Source organism: Pinus tabuliformis, chromosome 8, assembly GCF_031772625.1.
Source record: "Pinus tabuliformis cultivar Carrire ecotype Pingquan chromosome 8, CPIR1, whole genome shotgun sequence".
NCBI classification, from domain to species: Eukaryota; Viridiplantae; Streptophyta; class Pinopsida; order Pinales; family Pinaceae; genus Pinus; species Pinus tabuliformis.
Window position 1 is genome coordinate 952166406 of NC_142294.1, and position 20772 is coordinate 952187177.

The window sequence follows — 20772 nt, forward strand, 5'->3', positions numbered from 1 at the left end:
TTTGCTATAAATCGTCTTAGGAAATTAGCTTTCCCTTGAATAATTTGAAGTTGTTGAATTGAGGACGGGGGAGGCAACTGAATTATTGCCTCAAACTTGAAGGGATCAACCCGAATCCCTTCATTTGAGATGATGAACCCTAATAACCGACTGGACATAACCGCAAAAACACACTTGTTGGGATTCAACCAGACTTTATAAAAATGACATTGCTCAAAAACCAATCGAAGATGACTAGGGTGATCAGTTCTCTTTTGAGAACGAGTAGCGAGATCGTCCAAGTATGCTTCGGTGATATGTTTAATGTCATGGAAAGCATATGGCATGGCCCACTGGAAAGTGGCTCCAGAATTTTTAAGACCAAAAGGCATCTTTCTGTATGCAAAGGTACCCCAGGGACATATAAAAGTTGTCTTATGTTGATCTTTAGGATGGATAGAGATCCGATTATAACCGGAAAAACCATCCATGAAGGAAAAAATCTCATTATGCACACACTCATCAATAATCTGATCGATGAATGGTGTGGGGTAATTATCTTTTGGACAGGCCTTATTTAGGTCTCTAAAGTCAATGCATACTCGGATTATTCCTTGCTTTTTATCCACAGGGACTGGATTAGAAACCCAATCGGTAAGAGGAACAGGGTATATGAAACCCGCCTTAAGTAGCTTCTCTACTTCAGCTTTAATGGCTACTACTTTCCTAGTATTAACCGACCGAAGCCTTTGATGAACCGGTTTGGCGTTTTCATATGTCTTGATCTCATGTTGCACTATAGATGGATCAATGCCAGGCATTTCTTCATAAGACCAAGCGAATACATCTCGAAATTACTTGAAAAGGTCGGTGTAAACTTGAATTTATTTAGGGGAACATTCGATTCCGATGAAGATATTATCGATCACGTTAGGGTTCGTAGAGATGTTTATAGGTATCATTTTTGAAATCACCGACATATTACCTTCGGCACGAAAGTGTGCTGGAGCCAAAGGATTTGATACCGTACAAACATCACTAGTAACGAACTCAGAGAACCTAGATTCTACTTCCTGCAATGGAGGAAGAAAATATGAACGATGGTGTAAGTCTTCCCAAGGTCAATCTATACCCATCATTACTTCTAGGATTGCTTCTTCAGAAGGTAAAACTGTATCTAAGCAAGCCAGAGCGGAGGTAGAATCAGGTGTCCAGGCCAGGGCACATCACCATCTAGCTCCTCCTCAGAAAAAGGAGTAGAGTGGTCATCTGCAGAGTTAACGATAGACTGGTATCTAAGCTCAGCTGCAGACATAGGAAATGCCATTCCATTAACTTTCCCTTCAGCTAATGTGGTTGTAGGTGAAGGCAAGGTCCAAGGGTCTGAAAAATAATGAGTTCGGAAGAACTCTTTTCGAGGAGACTCCTTAGATGATGAAATGACATTGATTCTAGTGATAGGAGAGGGAAAATCAAAGGTACCCATCAATGAGGAATACATCCCAACTCCTATATTCTCAGTAGGTGGACGAGGGTTATCCACTAAAGGCACAGTAGAGTCAGAAGCTACTTGAAGATCAACTGGACAATAATACACTTGATCAACCTTAACGATTTTCCCTTCATGAGGAAAGCAAATGACACGAAAGAGAGTCGAAACAACAGCATCCATTTCGTATACCCAGTTCCTTCCTAAGAGGAGATTGTAGTCTAGGTTAGCATCAATGACTTCTACTTCAATATTAATGACCTTCCCCCCAACACATATGGGAAAGGCCGGGATAATCCCATGTGGCTTATGAGAATGTCCTTCGAATGCAGTCAGGAAAGTAGGTGAAAGAACTGTCGACGAAGATCCAATAGCCTTCCAACATGACATTGACATGATGCAAGTGGAAGCTCCTTCATCAATAATGGTACGAAAAACGTTAATTTTCTGGTATGTAGACTTTATTTGGAAAGCCATATGATGAGGGAGTCGCTTTTTGACATTCAACATGTCAAAAGTGAGCACTAAAGAGTTAGTTGGATCAACTGCCCCAATCGTCGAAAGTAAAGCACTTCGTTGAGCTGGACACGACTGGAGCACCTCTAAAGCATACATGGTGCGTGGAATCTGAGCCAGATCCTCAAAAATGGAGTAATTCTGGGCAACCCTAGCATTAGGATTAATAGTCGCGCGTTTAACGGAACCATTCGGCATCCGTGGTATAGTCTCGACAGGGGGTCGCTCAATATGAAGGTCGGTATTTCCAGGAGCAGTTTTGTCCTTTGAAGTTTCTGCTTCACCATAATCACGTGACCGAGTGGCCACATGGACATTAGAACCCATCATGAAAACATTTGATGATTTTTGCCCTTCCTCGCTGCCCCCTGCGGAGGTACCAGGGTTTGAACTCGCGCCAGCAAGAAGTTGTTGCCCTTGGGGAAAAGGGTTAGTTAACACAACTTGAGAGCTAGAAGTCCCTTGCTACCCTAACAAGCACTGATCATCTTGAATCTTGGGGCAGAGATGAGTTAAATGGTCTCCACTCCATAACTTGCATGGAAACTTGACTTTCTTCCTAGACTCATTTCTACCACCACCAGCATTATTGCCAGATTTATTTGCGTTAGCCTTCCCATCCTGACTCTTTTTCTTACCTCATCCTTTCTTTTTCCCATTGGAATTTTGATTTCCTTTGGGATTATCAGATTGGACGGCATTAATCGAAGAGGGTTGGGAAGACGAAGGGTTAGATGATGTGACTTGGTTGTTAGAAGTAGTTTGTAAAGACAACTGTTGCAGTTGGCTCAACAATTTCACCGCATTTGTGTCTACCGATCCAACGATACCATCTGCATGGGGACCTGGCTTTGACTTGGCTATATCAACCTTAGACCTAGGAGCATCTCGCAAGATTTTTTGTAGGATCCCAGACTAAGAGTAAATCAATTCTAATTCCTGGGCCCTAAAAATAACTTGCTTTTCAGAATAGACTCCGGACATGGAGATATCCTTAGAGATTTCAGGTTGTAAAGATTTCAAAAACCATTTGAGACGGTATTCCGAAGGAATTTCGGCTTTAATGAGCCTCTTTCTCTGTCTCCATTCCTGAATTGGATCAGAAACGTGAGTTGCCATATCTTGATGAAAAGTGGCCAGAAATTCAGTTCCAGCATCATAACAGACAGGCAACTGGAAATGATTTAAGAAAATATTAGCTAAGTTAGCGAAAGATGTAAAGTTTCCCCCTGGAAACTTTATATACCACTTGGCCGCATTACCAGTTAAGGTGCGTTGAAAAAGTCTCAACCTAATCGAGTCATCAATAAGGGAGTTTGATGAGCACCACAAATGGAATGTGGTTACATGGTCACCTGGGTCTTCACTGCCCTTCCCTTCAAATTTTGGAATGTCTGAAGGGAGTTTGGTTGGGACTGGAGGCCAGGTCGAGTTGTATTTGGTTCGATCGTTTGTTAATTTTGTCAGATCTGCAAGTTCAAAGTTGCCAGAAAAGGAAGCCTAGGAGGACCTTGGGGGTTCCACCCTGACTGGGCCGAGCTCCCAAAGTTCTGAAAAGATTGACCTGTATTTTGAAAGGCACCAGGCTGCCCGAAGTATCCAGCAGAACTAGTTGAACCAAAAGGCAAGCCTTGTGATCTAGCAAAACTCGGAGTTTGACCAACTCTAGCCGCAAAACCTCCATAACCGGTGAAGCTTCCTCTTAAAGGATTATAAGGAGTGGATAACCCCTAATAAGGATTCCAAGTAGAAGCTAAAGGAGGAATACTTCGAAACGAACTAACTGTGGAGTATGGGCCATTCCCTTGTTGGCTGAAAAATGGATTACCAGTTCCAATGCCACTAACTGCAACACTAGTCCAACCTTGGAAAGGATTGCTGCTTTGTCCTATAGAAGAAAAAGGCATAGATCCTACTGTCGGATTGGAATGTGGTATATGACCACTTCCGAAAGGAAAACCCTGGAATGAAGCTGATCCACCCATCATGGATGTGGAGGCACTAAATGGAACTAATGGAATACCCTGTGAATGGGTGCCAAATGGGAAGAATCCAGTACTAAAAGCATTGGCTTGGGAATTTCCACTCGTAGAAGGAATGGAGGTAGACCCAACAAAAGATGTGCTAGCAAAAGACCCAAATAAAGATGCAGAGGGGATGGAAATAGTTCCTCCCCCTTATACTGATGTTGGAGTCTGCATAGTTGTAGCACTTGTAGTAGAAGCCATGCTTCCAGTAGTGATCATCGATGGTAAGTGTGTAGTGTGACTTAGACTTGACAGTCTATGTGTCAGAGTCCCGACGTATCGTAATACTTCTGGATAGCTAGAAGGTAAGGGAGAATTTGGAGCCACTAACGACTCTTGAAATTATTCTACTTCTATGTTATCTTCCGTCTGAAAGAGAACTCAAGAAAGAACTGCAGTGTTCCTTTCTTGTTCTGTGGAAATACCAGGCCTACTTTGAACACTAATGCCCCCGAGAGGAGGATCAATCCCCGATGTGTCAGTTGCCACGAGATGAAACCCACCAGTAGTATTACCTCTGCGCCTTCTAGGAGAAGGCTCTAAACTTGGTGGCGAAAGACCATGAAGTCTTCAAGACAGTCTAGGTGTTAGGTTAGCCACTTTGAATTTTTTATTAAGATCTAGCTAAAGACTCAAAAAATTGAAAGCTAGGCCAACTAGGAGCATAGATCACACACTAAAAAGTCCCTAAAAGATAGCAGCCAATCAAACAACTTTCGAGTATGTCCACTCCGGGTGATGAGGACTGGATTCCAAAATACAAGAAAGTGAAGTAAGGGGCCTTCCAAAGATAGTCTGGGATAATGACAGCCCAGTCCTATCAGCGAAGGCAGAGGAAGTTACACTGATCTCCTAACAACAGCCTGCACCGGTGCAAGCCCCCAAGCTTCGCGAGGGTGCCCTCCAGTAGTACCGTTCAGAGTGATACAACGTCGACCTCAGGTGCCATGGGATTCCCCTCCATAGCCACCTGTGTAGGTCCCTAGGAGTAGCAACTAAGGTTACCAACTCATATCAAAAGCTAGGTGGAACAGTCTTGAGGTAAGATCCGACAAGTAGGAGAGAGGGGATCTCTCTTCCCTATCTTCAAAAACCCTCATGCTTAACTCCCAGATCTGGAGCTTTCCTGGTCTTCCTAATGCTATTGGATTTTCACTCACTATTTAGACTCCTATGTTTGACAGTTTAAATGGCCTTGGCGAGCTATCTCTCCACTCACCTAATCCAAGGCCCTAAAATATCCTAAAACTTGTTGGTGTGTCTAACTTGACAATTATAAAAAGTTCTAGTATATTTTAATTAGTGCTTGTTTTTAAATGGGTTGTTCTTTAAGTCAAGGGATAAGCAAAAGTGAAACTAGTGGTGTTTTGACGCAAAAGAAATTAATAAAAACCAAACTACATGCAAATGCACTTGTTTTCATTTTTTAATGAATGAATTTCTACTGGGTTTAGAGGAACTTAAAAAAAAAGAAATAAATTTTTCTTTTCTTTTCTTTTACTCACGCTTCACACTCACAAAAATTAACAAAACTATGAATTCCTAAAAAGATGTGAAACTCTATCCTAATGCAATGAGTACATGTTGATGCAAGACATAAGACTACTCTAATTCAAGAGATGAAAGTTACTTGTTTATCAATTTTTAATTTGCCACTTAAAATGTTTAGATGGAATATGAGTTCCTAATCGTTCATTTCGTATAAACACTAAAAACAAGTTTCAAGACAAACAAAAATGCACTTTCATTCACTAAAAGAAACTAAATCAACACAAAGTTCAAGAAAGCAAAACCAAGTTTTTTGAATAGTTTTCTTCAAAAGAAAAAGCAAAAACATCTTTTCAAAAGTGCTCTCAACAAGACTGAAACTTTATGATTGAAAAAATTGGCACCAAACACTTTGCAAGCTGACAACACAAAATGGATGAAACCTCAACAACAAAAATGTGTTTCGAGATGCTCTTAACAATCAAAAGCAGCAATGAGAGCTTTGGCAACAAAGACCAAAAGATCAAAAAGACAATTTTCAAGAAAGTGTCAATCAACAACTTTCCAAAGCAAGAAAAGTAGATGGTCACAAAAATGTAGTTTTGACAAGCAAACACAAAAGGTCACCAAAACAAGATTTGACACAAAGATTGAGATCAATCTTTCTGCCCTGATAAAACAGAGCAGCCAAGACTCCTAACAAGAAATCTTGTGTGCTTAACAAAAATGATGACGCTTGCAAATAAAACTAATAAGACCAACACTTTCCAAAATCAGAGAGAATTTGAAATCAAATACTTGCTGTAAAACTAAAAACTGACACAGAAAAGTAATTGTTCAGGACTGGACCAGACCAGTAGACAGGCCTTTAGAAACAAAAATATTTGAAAAATCTTGAAAATTACAAGATATATGTGACTATATTGATGTACAGCTGCATGTATACACGACTGAGTCTAAGGAAACCTACATATACGCGGGTTAACTTAAGAAAACATGCGTATATACGCTTCTGTAAACACGAAAAACTTCATATATAAAAGATTTCAAGAAAAAACAAAAAACAGTCTGAAGAAATTGACCAAACTTACAATTCAAGTTCCTACAGGAACATGCTACACAGTAACAGCAAGCAAACAGACAGCTGAGCCCTGATTGGCTCGAATAAACCCAAACCAGGAACAACAATACCGTTGTCCCCAGTGGAGTCACTAATTTTGTTAAGGGACAAATTCCCCTAGGGTCTTGGGTTGATACCCTAGCAGATCAGAGGTTGTCTATACAGAGAAACACACATTCCATACAACCCTAATGCTAATATAAGAAAACTATACGATAAGGGGCGTACCTGGGGGTCCTTCATTTGAGAAGATCCTTCCAGGGTCCAAACCCTCTTGAAGTTCCTTTTTCTCCTTCAACCTGCAAAACAATCAATTCAAGAAAGTACAACAGTATATGGACTAAACATCATAAAGAAATCATCTTCAAAATATATTGAAAGGTAGTTAGTTATGCAATTAAACAGCCATTCATATATGAATCATAACATGGATATCATAAACATGAAGAAGATTTATATCAGGAACAAAGACAAGTCTTTCTTTTATTATAGACAAATAAAGTACAGAAAGGAATAATTTCACCCGATTCATCCTTTCGCAGGATCCAAGTGGAACCGTCCTCCAGATTCATCCAGTCTCAAGCCTTTAACAAACTCCTTCCATGACTTACTCCATGATATCTCAAGTAGTAGATAGACATCATCACACAAGGAAATAAGGGTTTCCTATAAATAGGGGAAGGGAAGGAGGCACTAGGATCTTCAAACCTAGTCAGGGAAATCTCAGCATAGTAACCTTTCTCTCTCTTCTCCCTTCCCTTAGACCTTCCCATTGAAGCCTTTTTATACTTCTCCCAAAGTAGTTTTTTAGTTGGCAATTCGTTGGGAACAGTTAGGCTATGGGCACTAATAGGTAATCAGTAAGTAAAACCCGCAATCTATGCGCAAAATTAAGGAGATTTAATTCTTTTTAAGTGTTTTAAGACATATACGCGGGTTGGGTATACACAGACCCATGTACACATGTGTTTAGCTCAGGGAAATGTCGCGTATAGGGAATAAAACATTGTTTTTTAAATTTTGGACCAGGTCTGGAAGGAGGGGTTGCCCTGGGCCATGAGTGCAACATCACAAACCTCAAGAGTGAGATTTGGAGCTATAACAATTTTGAAGGTTTCATAGGTTTCCAAATGGTGGAACAAGGTAGTGGAAGGTTGATAAATATGTCGAAGACCTTGCCAAATTGAAAAACATTCAAGAACCATCTTGAATAAGGGGAAGAAGGCAAACTAATGGTCTCAAGAAATAAGGATTTTTCTTTTGCACAAATACGGATTTAGGCTTGTCCTTGTAGAAATGACAGCCAAGATTCTTAATGCACAAGAGAAAAGCCACCAAAGCCATGAATGAGTCACAATGAGGTCATTAATTTTCTCAGATGATGAGCAACTCTTTCAGCAGGGGGTATGATGGGCCTCTAAATTAGACATAAATTAAGGCCCATGCCTCTAAATTAAACATAAATTAAGCCCTATGACCATCCTTTAGCACATTAAACCTCTCTTTTTATGTTAGATAATTTATTTTTAAATTTAATATATTCATTAGGAAGGTTTATGAATAATTGCATATTTGTGCCTAATATTACTTATTTTTATGGAATATTATGAGAATATTGGGCAGATTATGAAGATTTGAAGGAGGATATAATTTATGGACATTCTCCATACTACAGGAGGATCATAATTAAATAATAAATCAATAGTCTATTATGGAATTATGGCACAGATTGTGGAACTCCAATGATTAAGAAAATCTAGGAATGTGTTCCCTACCATTTAATGCAGATTCCTAGTATTGGGAACCAAATCCCTTAATCAAGGGATTTTGGTGGGGAAAACTTCCTCCATTCATGGGGAATGATTCATAATCATTTTGTATAAGTACCAAGTTGAATTTCCCTCTAGATATGGATTTTCATTAGTGTTCTTATGGAGAGAACTCGTATTTTTGCAGCTCCAATGTATTTTCTTACAAGGATGTAATTGTATTGATGAAAATAATGAAGATTGGTGTCATGTTTAGGTTCTAAATCTTGTTCTCCTCCATAGGTCTCTGAGTTTACTTAGGCTTGGACATCCCAGGAACCTTAGAGCCCTTTTGTATCATTTTCTTTCCTTCTTTTCACTTCCTATTCACATGCATCTCTTGTTTTTATTTCTTTTTATTTCTGCATTTAGTATTAATGATTCTTTGTTGTAGGATTGGGTTAAATGGTTGATGTAAGTTCTTTTGCAGGATCAAAAGCATCATTTCTTCCTTGGAAAATATTTGTAAGGTCATAGTAATCATTTAGCTACTTGGATTAGCCTTCTTATTCCCAAATCTAGATTTCTGTAACTCCTTTGTGGCAAAGAACAATAAATTTCTTCTGTTTTTTAGAGCATGCTAAAGAGCTTCAATCAAGTCAATTCCATTTGTATTAGACTATGAAAACATTCTATTTCATAAAAAAAACTACCCCATTGCATTTTCACTTGATTAGTTTATGCATTTGATGGATTTACTGGCTAACTAGTTCTCAAATTTCTGATTTGTAGACTATTAATTTTCTACTTTTTTTTGCATCGGTTAACAGAGGTATTTTTGAGTGATTCCACTTGGAATGGAGATATAAGACATCCTAGTCAATAAAAAAAAAATGTCCCATCCAATTTGGATTTGATTTTCTTGGTCATTCGATGAATTATAATTGTGTATAGTGAATCTGTAACATCTTGCAGTAAAACAAGGGATCTTGTAGGAGAACTAGTACATTTTGTAGCGGCCTATTTTGAGCCAGAACTGAGAAAAATAATCATTGAAGATGAGATTAGGTATCTACTTGACATCCATGCCATCAATATGATTTTAACTCTCTTCCTCCACACCTGTCTCCCCTGCCAAAGATGAAGGAAATATTAGCATTTGCATTTATAAGACAAAAAGATTAAAAAATGAGTTCTTTTATATTTACACATGCACACAATAGTTAGTACTCTCTAGATCATATTTCATTCTTTGATTAGTTAAAACACAACATGTTACAAATAGGGTTAAAATAGGGTTCTTTTGCAAGCAAAGTGTCTTAATAAGTAGATAGAAGATTTCATGTTACTTTACAAGCATTTTTTTTTTCAGTCTTTCATTCCTGCAAATAGGCAACATTTCTTTTCTCTCATGATAGAAAAGGAATGACACATTGTATGTTGCACACATAGTTCCAATGCCTCTTAAATTTGTATGAAACCTGGGTTAATAATTAAAGTTAGTAGCCTTGGGATTTGCAGCATTATTGTTGCAATACCGAGGCTCATCACTTTTTGGCATCGTTGCCGGGGAGGTGTCAAAGTATGCATTGTTTTCTTCCCTAGTTGATTCATTTATTTTTATTTTTTGAAAAAATAAAAAATAATTGCATTAGGCATATCTCATTTAAAAAATAGGAAATTGCATTGCATTAGTGTTTTCATTCAATCATAAAAACAAAAAAATCTCCAACACCAACCCAAACCCGCCCATTTGATCACGTGGTGCAGTAAGAGCCACATAACCATCCACTTTTGTAGGTAGAAGAAGAAGAAATGACCAAGAATGTAGAAGAAATGGATGGAGATGATGACAATGAGGAATATCATCTTGGATTTCCCATTCAAGATACTGATATCAATGTGCACATGAAGAACATACCTCCATCTTTTCTTCCAAAATTTCATGGTCTAAGGTGAGAGGATTCATAAACCTTTCTCTTTGAATTTGAAATTTTTTGTAGATCTTATGGTTACGTATTAAAAACTCAAAAATTTAGATTGTTTCCGGGAACATTGAAGGATAGAGCTCTTAAATGGTTCATGAGTTTAGGGACTAATTGAACAAGATCATCGAATGATATGCAAAAGATATTTCTAGAAAAATATAAAGATCGTGATCTTAAAGAAGAATTCTTTAGAATGAATCAAAAATAAGATGAGAGTCTAGAGGATCTCATAGAAAGGTTCATGTATAATGTTAAGAGTACAAAACTACATCATTTAGGATCTGACACACTAAAAACCCTCTTAATTAGAATAAGTAGGGATGAGTGGATTGATCTCCTTGATCTCATGAGTAGAGGTGATGTATACCAATTATCATTTGAAGACATTTGTGAAACATAAAAACACATATCAAGAGGAAGGACAAGAGTAAATAAATCAACATCAAGATCGGTAAATCAAGATAAACTTGGAAATTTACTTGGTAAATTTAAAACATAAATTCTTAGCAATCTAATTGAACAAGTAGAAATGTTAATAATTCAAAATGAGAAAAAATAAGATGTTGAGGTTCGTGTTTTCCAAGCAGAATCACATGATGCTAAATGTAGCTCCTCATTACCAAGGTTGAAGGAAGATTACCAAGAGGACAATGGAGCAAGTCAATTGCCAATATAGTTATATTATGTAGCTCCAAGAGGGCAACGACAGCGTATTCAACCTGATATGATGAAAGATCCTAATTCAAAATTTTAAGCTTATGCACATCCATCTAAAAGTAATTGGAGCAAACCCTTTCCTTTGCAACATTGGTCATCTCAACCCCAAAACCAATCTTGGAAAAAATGTTGGACAGGATCTTATGGAAGTCATCCACAATATCCTCAATATTTTCCTCAATATCGTCCATACCCAACTCCATGTTAACCCTACCATCCACCTCCACCACAACCATAACCCCAACCACATCCATCTCAAATATACACTCCCACTTAACTACTCGTACCACCATTTCGAAACCCACACATTGAAGTAGCTCAGCCCACTTACAATGCTGAGGTACAACACTTCCAAACATCTCCTCTTGAGCTAAATGGTATTTACCATAGCTCAGGAAGGACATTACAAAAATGTGATTCTCTTGATGCCATTTAGGGACAACATGCAGAAAAATAAGATTTGAAAGAGAAGATGAAAGAATCATGGGCTGCACTTGATGAAGAGAAGACAACAAAATCAGAGGTTGAGAAAGATCCCTCATGGTTACCATAAAATCCTCCATGTATTCAAGAGAAAAATTAGCAAAAAGAAGAATATTTGAAGGTCATTGTAGAATAAGACACGAAGAATGATCCAGATAAGCAATCAAACCAAGGGCATGAAATTTATATTGAGGTTTGGTTCCAAACAAGTCACTAAGTTGCAACAAAACTCTTTTCTTCAATTGCGCTTGATATCATCAAAGTCAAAGCATTTGATCACTCAAATCTAGATACATGTCAAAGCATACATTTCAAGCCTCCACATCATTTTATCTGTCATATTGATGTGCACATCGCTCCATTTGAAGTATTATTATACTTGAAAGTGATTTTTTTTTTCAAATAGGGTAGGGTAGAAAAAAAATGAAAAAAAATAAAAGAAAATCTCAAGTGAAAACCTCCTTGGAAGCACCTCAGATTGGCTCATTTACTGAAAACCTCCATGAGGTGGCCAATGGGTTGGGAAAAGAAAAGAGAAAAAAGAAAAGATCCTAGGTGAAAACCTCATTTGAGGCGACTAGGCAGACCTACTAGTTGAAAACCTCATTAAGGCAGCTAGTAGGCCTACAAAAAAAAGAAAGGAAAAGAATTGTAATATCCTTGCTCCATGTGTCTCTTTGATGAATGTAGGTGCTCTCCAACATCTACAAGAAACAAAAGCAAGTTGCCACCAAAGAAAGAAAACAATAGGTCAAACCTAGTCAAAAGAAGTCAAATTTTGACTTTCTCCTCCTTTGTTCAAATGCTCCAACAAGGTGAAGGCCATGCCAATCCATCACCCTTAGCTATTTCCACAATCCACCCATCATTTTCAATATTTTCACATTCATTTTGCTTGCTGTCCTAAAAAACTACAAGAAGGCTCTATTTTACTACAGGAAACAAAAATACATAGAGCATAAATTTATTTTTTCCATAACTTGAAAACCATGCATCCATTTAAAATTTTGTTTCATGGGGAGATGCATATGGATGATGGTAACATTCCCAAGCAATTTCAGCAAAAAATTGTTTCATGGGGAGACGCATATGGATGATGGTAGCATGCCCAAACAATTTCAACAAATTCCAGTGCACAGTTTCCAAGAAATCAACCTCAAATCAACTTCAGCCATTGTAAGTTTTTCTCGACATCCGTGCATCCATTGACCAAATTTGTTTTATGGGGAGGTGAATAATGAAGATGGAAACATTCTCATAAAGTTTCAAGTCAATTTATTCTACCGTTTGGGAGATATGGACAAAACAAGTCTACTACAAGAGTTTTTGCTAAATTACTACAGGAGTATCCTGTAGTACTACAGGAAGTTCCGAAAATCTACAGGATTGCAAGTTCGATGGAAAGATTATGATGTAGACTTGTTTTTGGATAGGAAAAAAGGACATTGAATTCACCACATGTTAGCCAACACCCATCATGACCATGTCACTCTATGGCCACACCTTCCACTCATTCCAATACCTATTTACCCTCCAACAGAGAAAGGACACAAACATTTAAAAAAAAGGGCAGCTATACCAACCTATTTGGAAGTAACACCACGCTCCATGCCTAACCTTCAGCACCATGAATGAAAGAGGAGAGGGATAACTACAGACACAATGAAACTCCTCTAGAGCTCAACAGCAACACAGGAAGCCATCACTTGCACATTAACAAGAAGAAAAGCCATAAGGAAAATAAGATCAACAGAAAAGAAAAAGGAATTCAAGAAGATGTACCTGAGTCATGAAAAGCACAACAACATCAACTTAGTAGTAGCATGCATGTCTCTCCAACAACCATCAGGTAGGTACAGGTATGCAATATTCTTGACCTCTTCTATTGAGCATATTATAGCTATAAATTTGTTGTCAATGTATGAGAGATGAGGTTTTATAAGCTAAGGATGGGTCAATAGTCTCAATTGCCTTCAACTAGTTAACTGCATCTCACTCCTTGACTCATGCAATGTGGAAAAGTCAAATTATGAATGGTGATGATTTCAAGAAATGAGAACAACAGTCAAAAGAAGAATTTTTTGCAAAGACCACATCACCATAGCACTCCAATCCCTCCATCCGCTTCAAATTCACTATATATCCATCATTCATCCATCCCATTTCATAATTTCAAGAAAAAACCCTATCTCACCCTAAACATTTCTTGAAAAAACAAACATAGCATCCTCTCCATTTTCACAAACCTGCATCATTTCTCATCACTCCCATATAGTTAGAAGACTCTGAAGGAAGAAGGAATGACTACTACAGGAAGGCAGAATGTTGCTAGAAGAAGGAAGAAAGAAAAAAATATGCTAAATTCCAACATGACAGTGCCTAAGAGAGACCTAATCAAAACAAAGAACTCCAAGGCCATTAGGAAACCATCTAGGCCACAAGAGAGAAAAAGAAGGTAACAAAAATAAATGAGGCATCCACCATCAAAACAAAACTCAAACTGCAGTGATGAAAAGCGACTTTCCAAGAGGTCTTTAATCTCTTTCTAGCTTTCATCCAAGGCATAAAAGATGTTATAGAAATGAGAGAAAGGCATGAGAGTCAAGTTGAGAGCCTGTCCTAGGCTTAGACTATCATTTACGCTCAAAAAGGGTTTCCTGTAGTTTTGACAGGAATTACTACAGGATGTCCCAGTTCTCATCTACAGAAATTTTGAAGGTTTCAGAGGTTCCCAAATGGTGGAACATGGTAGCGGAAGGTTAATAAGGATGTGGAAGACCTTTTGAAATTGAAAAACATTCAAGAACCATCTTCAATAAGGGGAAGAAGGCAAACTAATAGTCTTAAGAAACAAGGATTTTTCTTTTCACAAATAAGTTTTTGGGTTTGTCCTTGTAGAAATTATAGCCAATATTATTCATGCAAAAGAGGGAGGCCACCAGGCCCATGAATGGGGCACAATGAGGTCACTAAGTTGCTCAGAGGATGAGTAACACTTTCAGCAAGGGGGTATGATGAGCCTCTAAATTAGACATAAATTAAGGCCCATGTCTCTAAATTAAACATAAATTAAGGCCTATGACCATCCTTCAGAACATTAAACCTCTCTTTTTGCATTAGATAATTTATTTTTAACTTTAATATATTCATTAGGAATGTTTATGAATAATGTCATATTTGTACCTAATATTATTTATTTTTGTGGAATATTATGATAATATTGGGCAGATTATGAAGATTTGGGGGAGGAGATAATTTAGGGACTTTCTCCCTACTACAGGAGGATCGCTATTAAATAATAAATCAACAAGATATTATGGAATTATGGCACATATTGTGGAACTCCAATGATTGAGAAAATCTAGGAATGTATTATGTGTTCCCTGCCACTTAACGTAGATTCCTAGTATTGGGAACCAGATCCACTAATCAAGGGATTTTGGTGGGGAAATCTTCCTCCATTAACGGGGAATGATTCCTAATCATTTTTTATAAGTACCAAGTCGTATTTTCCTCTAGATATGGATTTCCATTAATGTTTTTGTAGAGATAACTCATATTTTTGCATCTCCATTGTAGTTTCTTGCAGGGATGTATTGTAATTGTATTGATGAAAATAATGAAGATTTGTGTCATGTTCAGCTTCTAAATCTTGTTATCCTCCATAGATCTATGATTTTCATTATTCTTGGCCATCCCAAGAGCCTCAGATCCCTATTGTATCATTTGCTTTCCTTCTTTTCACTTCTTATTCACATGCATCTCTTGTTTTTATTTCTTTCTATTTCTGCATTTAGTATTAGTGATTTCTTGTTGTAGGATTGGGTTAAATGGTTGATGTAAGTTCTTTTGCAGGATCAAAAGCATCATTTAATCCTTGGAAAATATTTGTAAGGTCATAGTAATCATTGAGCTACTTGGATTAGTCTTCTTATTCCCAAATCTAGATTTCTGGAACTCCTTTCTGGCAAAGAACAATAAATTTCTGCTATTTTTCAGAGCATGCTAACGAGTTTCAATAAAGTTGATTCCACTTGTATTAGAACACAAAAAAAAAAAAAAAAAAAAAATATTTCATAAAGTTTTTTACCCTATTGCATTTTCACTTGATTAGGTTAGGTGTTTGATGGATTTACTAGCTAACTACTTTTCAAATTTCTGATTTTTAGACTAGTAATTTTATGTTATTTTTTTGCATGGGTTAACAAAGCCTGTTTTGAGTGATTTTAGTTGGAATGGAGACCTAAAACATCCTGGTTAATAAAAATATTTGTCCCATCCAATTTGGATTTGATTTTATTGGTCATTTGATGAATTATAATTTTGTATAGTAAATCTGTAACATCATTTAGTAAAACAAGGGATCTTGTAGGAGACCTAGGGGATCCTGTAGGAGAACTAGTACATCCTATAGGAAATCTTTTAGTAGGCTGTTTTGAGCCCGAATTGAGAAAAAACATCATTGAAGCTGGGATTAGGCCTCTACTTGACCTCCATGCCATCAATACCATTTTAACCCTCTTCCTCCACAGTTGTCTCCCCTGCTAAAGATCAAGGAAAGATTAGCGTTTGTGTTTATTTTACACATGCACACAATAGTTAGTACTCTCTAGATTAGATTTCATTCTTTGATTAGTTAAAACATCACATGTGACAAATAGGGTTAAAATAGGGTTATTTTGCAAGAAAAGTGTGTTAGTAAGTAGATAGAGGATTTCATGTTACTTTACAAGCATTTTTTTCAATCTTTCATTCCTGCAAATAGGACACATTTCTTTTCTCTCATGACAGCAAAGGAAGGATGCATTGTATGCTGCACAATAGTGTTGTTGCCTCTTAAGTTTGTACAAACCCCGAGTTGATAATTAAAGTCGGTAGCCTTTGGAGTTGCAAAATTCTTGTTGAAATATTGAGGCTCATCAAATGTATCCATCCGCGCGAGACGAGATCATAAGAAAGTATAGTACAAGTTGTCGTACCTAGTCCATGAGGACAATGTGTAGGTGATTGTGAGAAAACACCCAGGTGAGTGATTACAACCATCAAAGCTCGACACAGGAAGACGAAAGGATGGGGAAAGTTCTTCCACGCAGGCCACAACAACGCAAAAGCAAAAGGAAGTTGAGCAGGTTTTCGCTCGAGAGGAAGCAACATAGAAAAAAGAAGGAAGTTGCTGCCAAGGTAGCTACTGACAAGGAGCACGCTGTGAAGGAGGGCATATTAGAGGTTGAGGAGTTTTTTTCTCAACATATTACATACAAGGAAGGGTCTGAGGAAGAAGGAGGTGGTGGAAAAGAGCATGGCACTCCTTTTAGAATCACAAAGCGCCAGAAGGAGACGACTTCCGGACCTAGGAAGAAGCAAAAATCGGAAAAGCACGTACATGTAGATCCAATGGTGCCCACTGATGGGGACAAGTTCCGTGACACAACGAAGGAGTTGTGGACACAATTTGAACAAAGATACCAATAGGTACTAGGGAACGTGCAGAAGGATCTGCGTGACTTGCAGATTCAAACAAGTCAACTTCAGGCGAGCGTGGGACAGGCCAGCGGGATTCAAGGGAGCCTGCAACAAGTGAGCACAACTATTCTGGAAACAGATAGGACTCTAGACCTCAGTTTCATTCCATGACTAGAGGGATCACTGCACATAGAGGCAGATGAGGTAAATGCCCAGCTTAGATAGATTAAGGATGTGGGTGTCAACATAGTCACGCTGCCTATTCAGACCCTCGACACTCTTCATCAGGGGCTATCAGACAAGATGAAGATCAGGGAGCAACATGCACTATCAATTATCAGTGAGGTAATGATGAATAATGAGAAGATTTTTGCAGAAAAGGCTCACGCTGAGGGAAAAGGAAGAACTAGCCATAGGAAGCCATAAATTGGAGGCAATAATTACACATGCCTGTAAAATGCTGGCAGAACTTCACATTCCATAAGATGTAGTAGTAGTAGTGAAGATTCAAAAGTTGGTTGTCGTAGTCAGATAATCAAATGATGAGATCAAACAAGTAAAGTTTGAGTTCCAAATGAAGATCTCAAAGCTAGAGTTGAAATTGCAGCCAACAACTTCGCCCAAATTCTGGGAGCCACATGGAGCAGCCATCAGGGGGAGTATGGCCACTATGGATGCAACAATCATTGGATGAACACTAATCTTTGAGAGGGAAATGGAACTATGGACGAATCTGTAGGAGGACCCAAACCTATAGAAAGTTGGCATAGATATATGGGAGATGCAACAAAATTTTGATGAACTTAGGGTGATTGCATGCACTTTGGCACCAGTCCAACGCTTTGCTTGCTTGACAGAATGAAAATAACTTCAAACGCAAATTGAGGAGCTGCAAAGGAAAGAGGCCATCTTAAAAGCCATAATATAGCCATGGACAGAGGAAGCCATCCAACTTACTCTATCAGTCCAGGAGAAGTTCAAGAAACTCTAGTAGACCCAAAGGATGATGCGCCTCATGATGGAAGGTATGATTACAAAAAAATTTGTAGAGGAATTGCAGCAGGCCGCGGTGTAGAGTTCTACTGACATAGAGGTGTTGAAGGTGGAGTTTAGTGACCTTTTAAATAAGATAGATGTTCCAGCTAAGCTAATCGAGGGCGAGTCACCCAATTTGTGTTGGGGGCCTGTTGGGATGATGTCTCTGGGGTCAATTTTGTTATGTTTTGGGAAAATTTTGTAATATCTTTTGTAATTAATGTAAAAAATGTGGAAGCCAAGTGTGAAGCTAGTAGAAGTCAATTAGGCTTTAGACCCTTAGTTGGGAAGATGATAGATTTGTTTTGAGACCTACCCATTGTTCGTGAACCATTGTATTGTAAAGAAAATGCTATAAATAGATGAGTCATAGTGAGTCTAAGTATCAGTGAATTTAGAAGAATCATTGTAAGGGAAAGGTGCTAAGGAAGGAAAGGTTTGTTTCCTATATTTATGTGAAAGGGGAAGGCTCCTGCAGATAAGTGCATGGAGACCTTGGTAAGTTTGTAGGATGAATGCATAGGCCCTTGTAGTTGAGTGCACAGGGAGAAGAAGTCTGTAATTGAACACTTATAATAATAAACATTGTTTTGGGAAGAAATTGATGCATCTATTTCTTGTTATTTACTTCTACTAAATTTATATATCTTCTCTTTGTGGTATGTTTTATACGAAATAATGCTTGATTATTGCGCGAAACTAGTGGATTTGTAATCTTTTTGCATGTTAGGAGTAGTTATATACCTTTGCGAATATCTGAAAGTCGTTTAGATAGATTTGTAGTAGTTATATGTTCATAAGGGTTAGAGTTGCGCGAAGGTAGATCTAAGCCATAAAAGCGGTAGGAACACATCACACAGGCCTCTAGATACAAAAACCCGGTTCTATCATCCCCCAATACTGCTTCGGGTGAGACTACAACCTGTGATATGCAAGTTCTTGCTGAAAGGGCCTGCAGTTAGGGTTTTGTTGGTTGGCATAGTTAAAGATGAACCTGGGTCAAGACCCATCAAGCCAACAAAATATATTGGTAAACTCTGGCATGTATTGGTCCCTTCCCTGTCACAGTGTGGTCCACTTTATGTATTTATCATCATAGGTCCCGATAGGTTAGTACTGCTCCTTGATGGCATCCTGGAATGAATCCCAAGTGGGTGCGGCCGAAAATAGTGAATGTGTACTTTCATCCTTCTGCTTGCAATAGGTTTCCCACTAGTCCTTGACATGGGGGACAACTTTGAGAAGAGAAAAAGTAACATTTTCCTGGTTGGAAAAATCATGAATAGAAAAATATCCTTCTAGTAGATTTAACCGTTTATCTACGACGTCCATATCTATCTGACCCTCAAATATGGGAATGTCAAAGTTAACTTGTACCTTAAAGGGTGTGGTGCTTCTAGAGTAGCTACTGGAAGTAGATATGTCTCCCCTAGGAAGCCGCTAATGGATTTGGGTAAAGTTTTCCATCATCACATTACTCTATTGCTCGAGGGCTTATTCGAGCAAGATTTTGATAAGATCTCCTTCCTCCTCGTCTTTCTTTTCTTCTTCCATGGGAGTTCGTTGGGATTTGTGAGGCTGGTATTGCAAAGCTTTGACCAGCTAAAGCCATAACTCCTTACATATCGACCTTGTCAGGGACATGCAAAGAAAAATAGAGAAAGAGAAGACCACTATGACACCATTGATATAAATTTAAACAGGAGCGCAAAAAATTAGAGATATAACCATAAATACAAATATGCAACATAAATAACACTTCATTTCGTTAATATCAAATACTGAGATATGCTTACAAACAGAATGGAAATAAGACTAGCTCGAGCGATGGTATCTTATCTCTAAGAATAGATGTGCTAGATACATGCCTCTAAACTATGTTACAAGGAGGCTCAAGGGCCTATATATTATTGAAAAACATGAGAAAACCTTAAACAACCAAAACCCTAACCCAAGGAGATCAAATGCCAAGAGTTTATGGGCCATGTTGGGGTTAGTAGGGCAACCAAATTTCTAGGTTCGTAACTTGGTCATCTTATCTTTGTTTGGTGTGTACGATACCTTGTTGGAAAGGTCTCTTCGAGTAATTAAAGTTCTCTTACGGACCTCAAAAAATCGTCATTTAGGGGGTCAAAAATGCTCTGGAAGTTCAGGACCCGAAAAACTACTAAAAATAGTAAATGTTGAAATAAACAAGGAAAATTTTGAAACCAACTAGAGGTCTATGTGGAATAGGTGGGTTGCCACCAATATTAACCTCGACCATTAATCAATTGCAACTAAATTAAAAAATTCATACAATATTCATGTTCATTGAATTTGAAAACATATTTACATATGTTAATTACAATACTAAATAATATAAAGTAAAAATGTGAATAATTTAAGCCACTTATATTATATTATATGAAATGTCAAGTATCACAATATGATTTTCCAACTTAATATTGGTTGGACCAAAATTTACACATGAAATATTGTTTCATCACTTCAAAAATTTCTCATTGTATTTCCAAGGCATTGCAAGTGAATTCACCAACTCTAAAGGCTTGACCATCAATATGTATGTGTGTGTCTCATGTGGGATTGTTACGGGTGGAAACACCCTAGGATCTTGGGTTGAAAATCCCAAGATAGAGGAGGGTATACAACATAAATAAACATGCAGATAAGTAGTCTAAATGCTTAAACTACTCAAGTAGGAAGAAGAGGTATTACA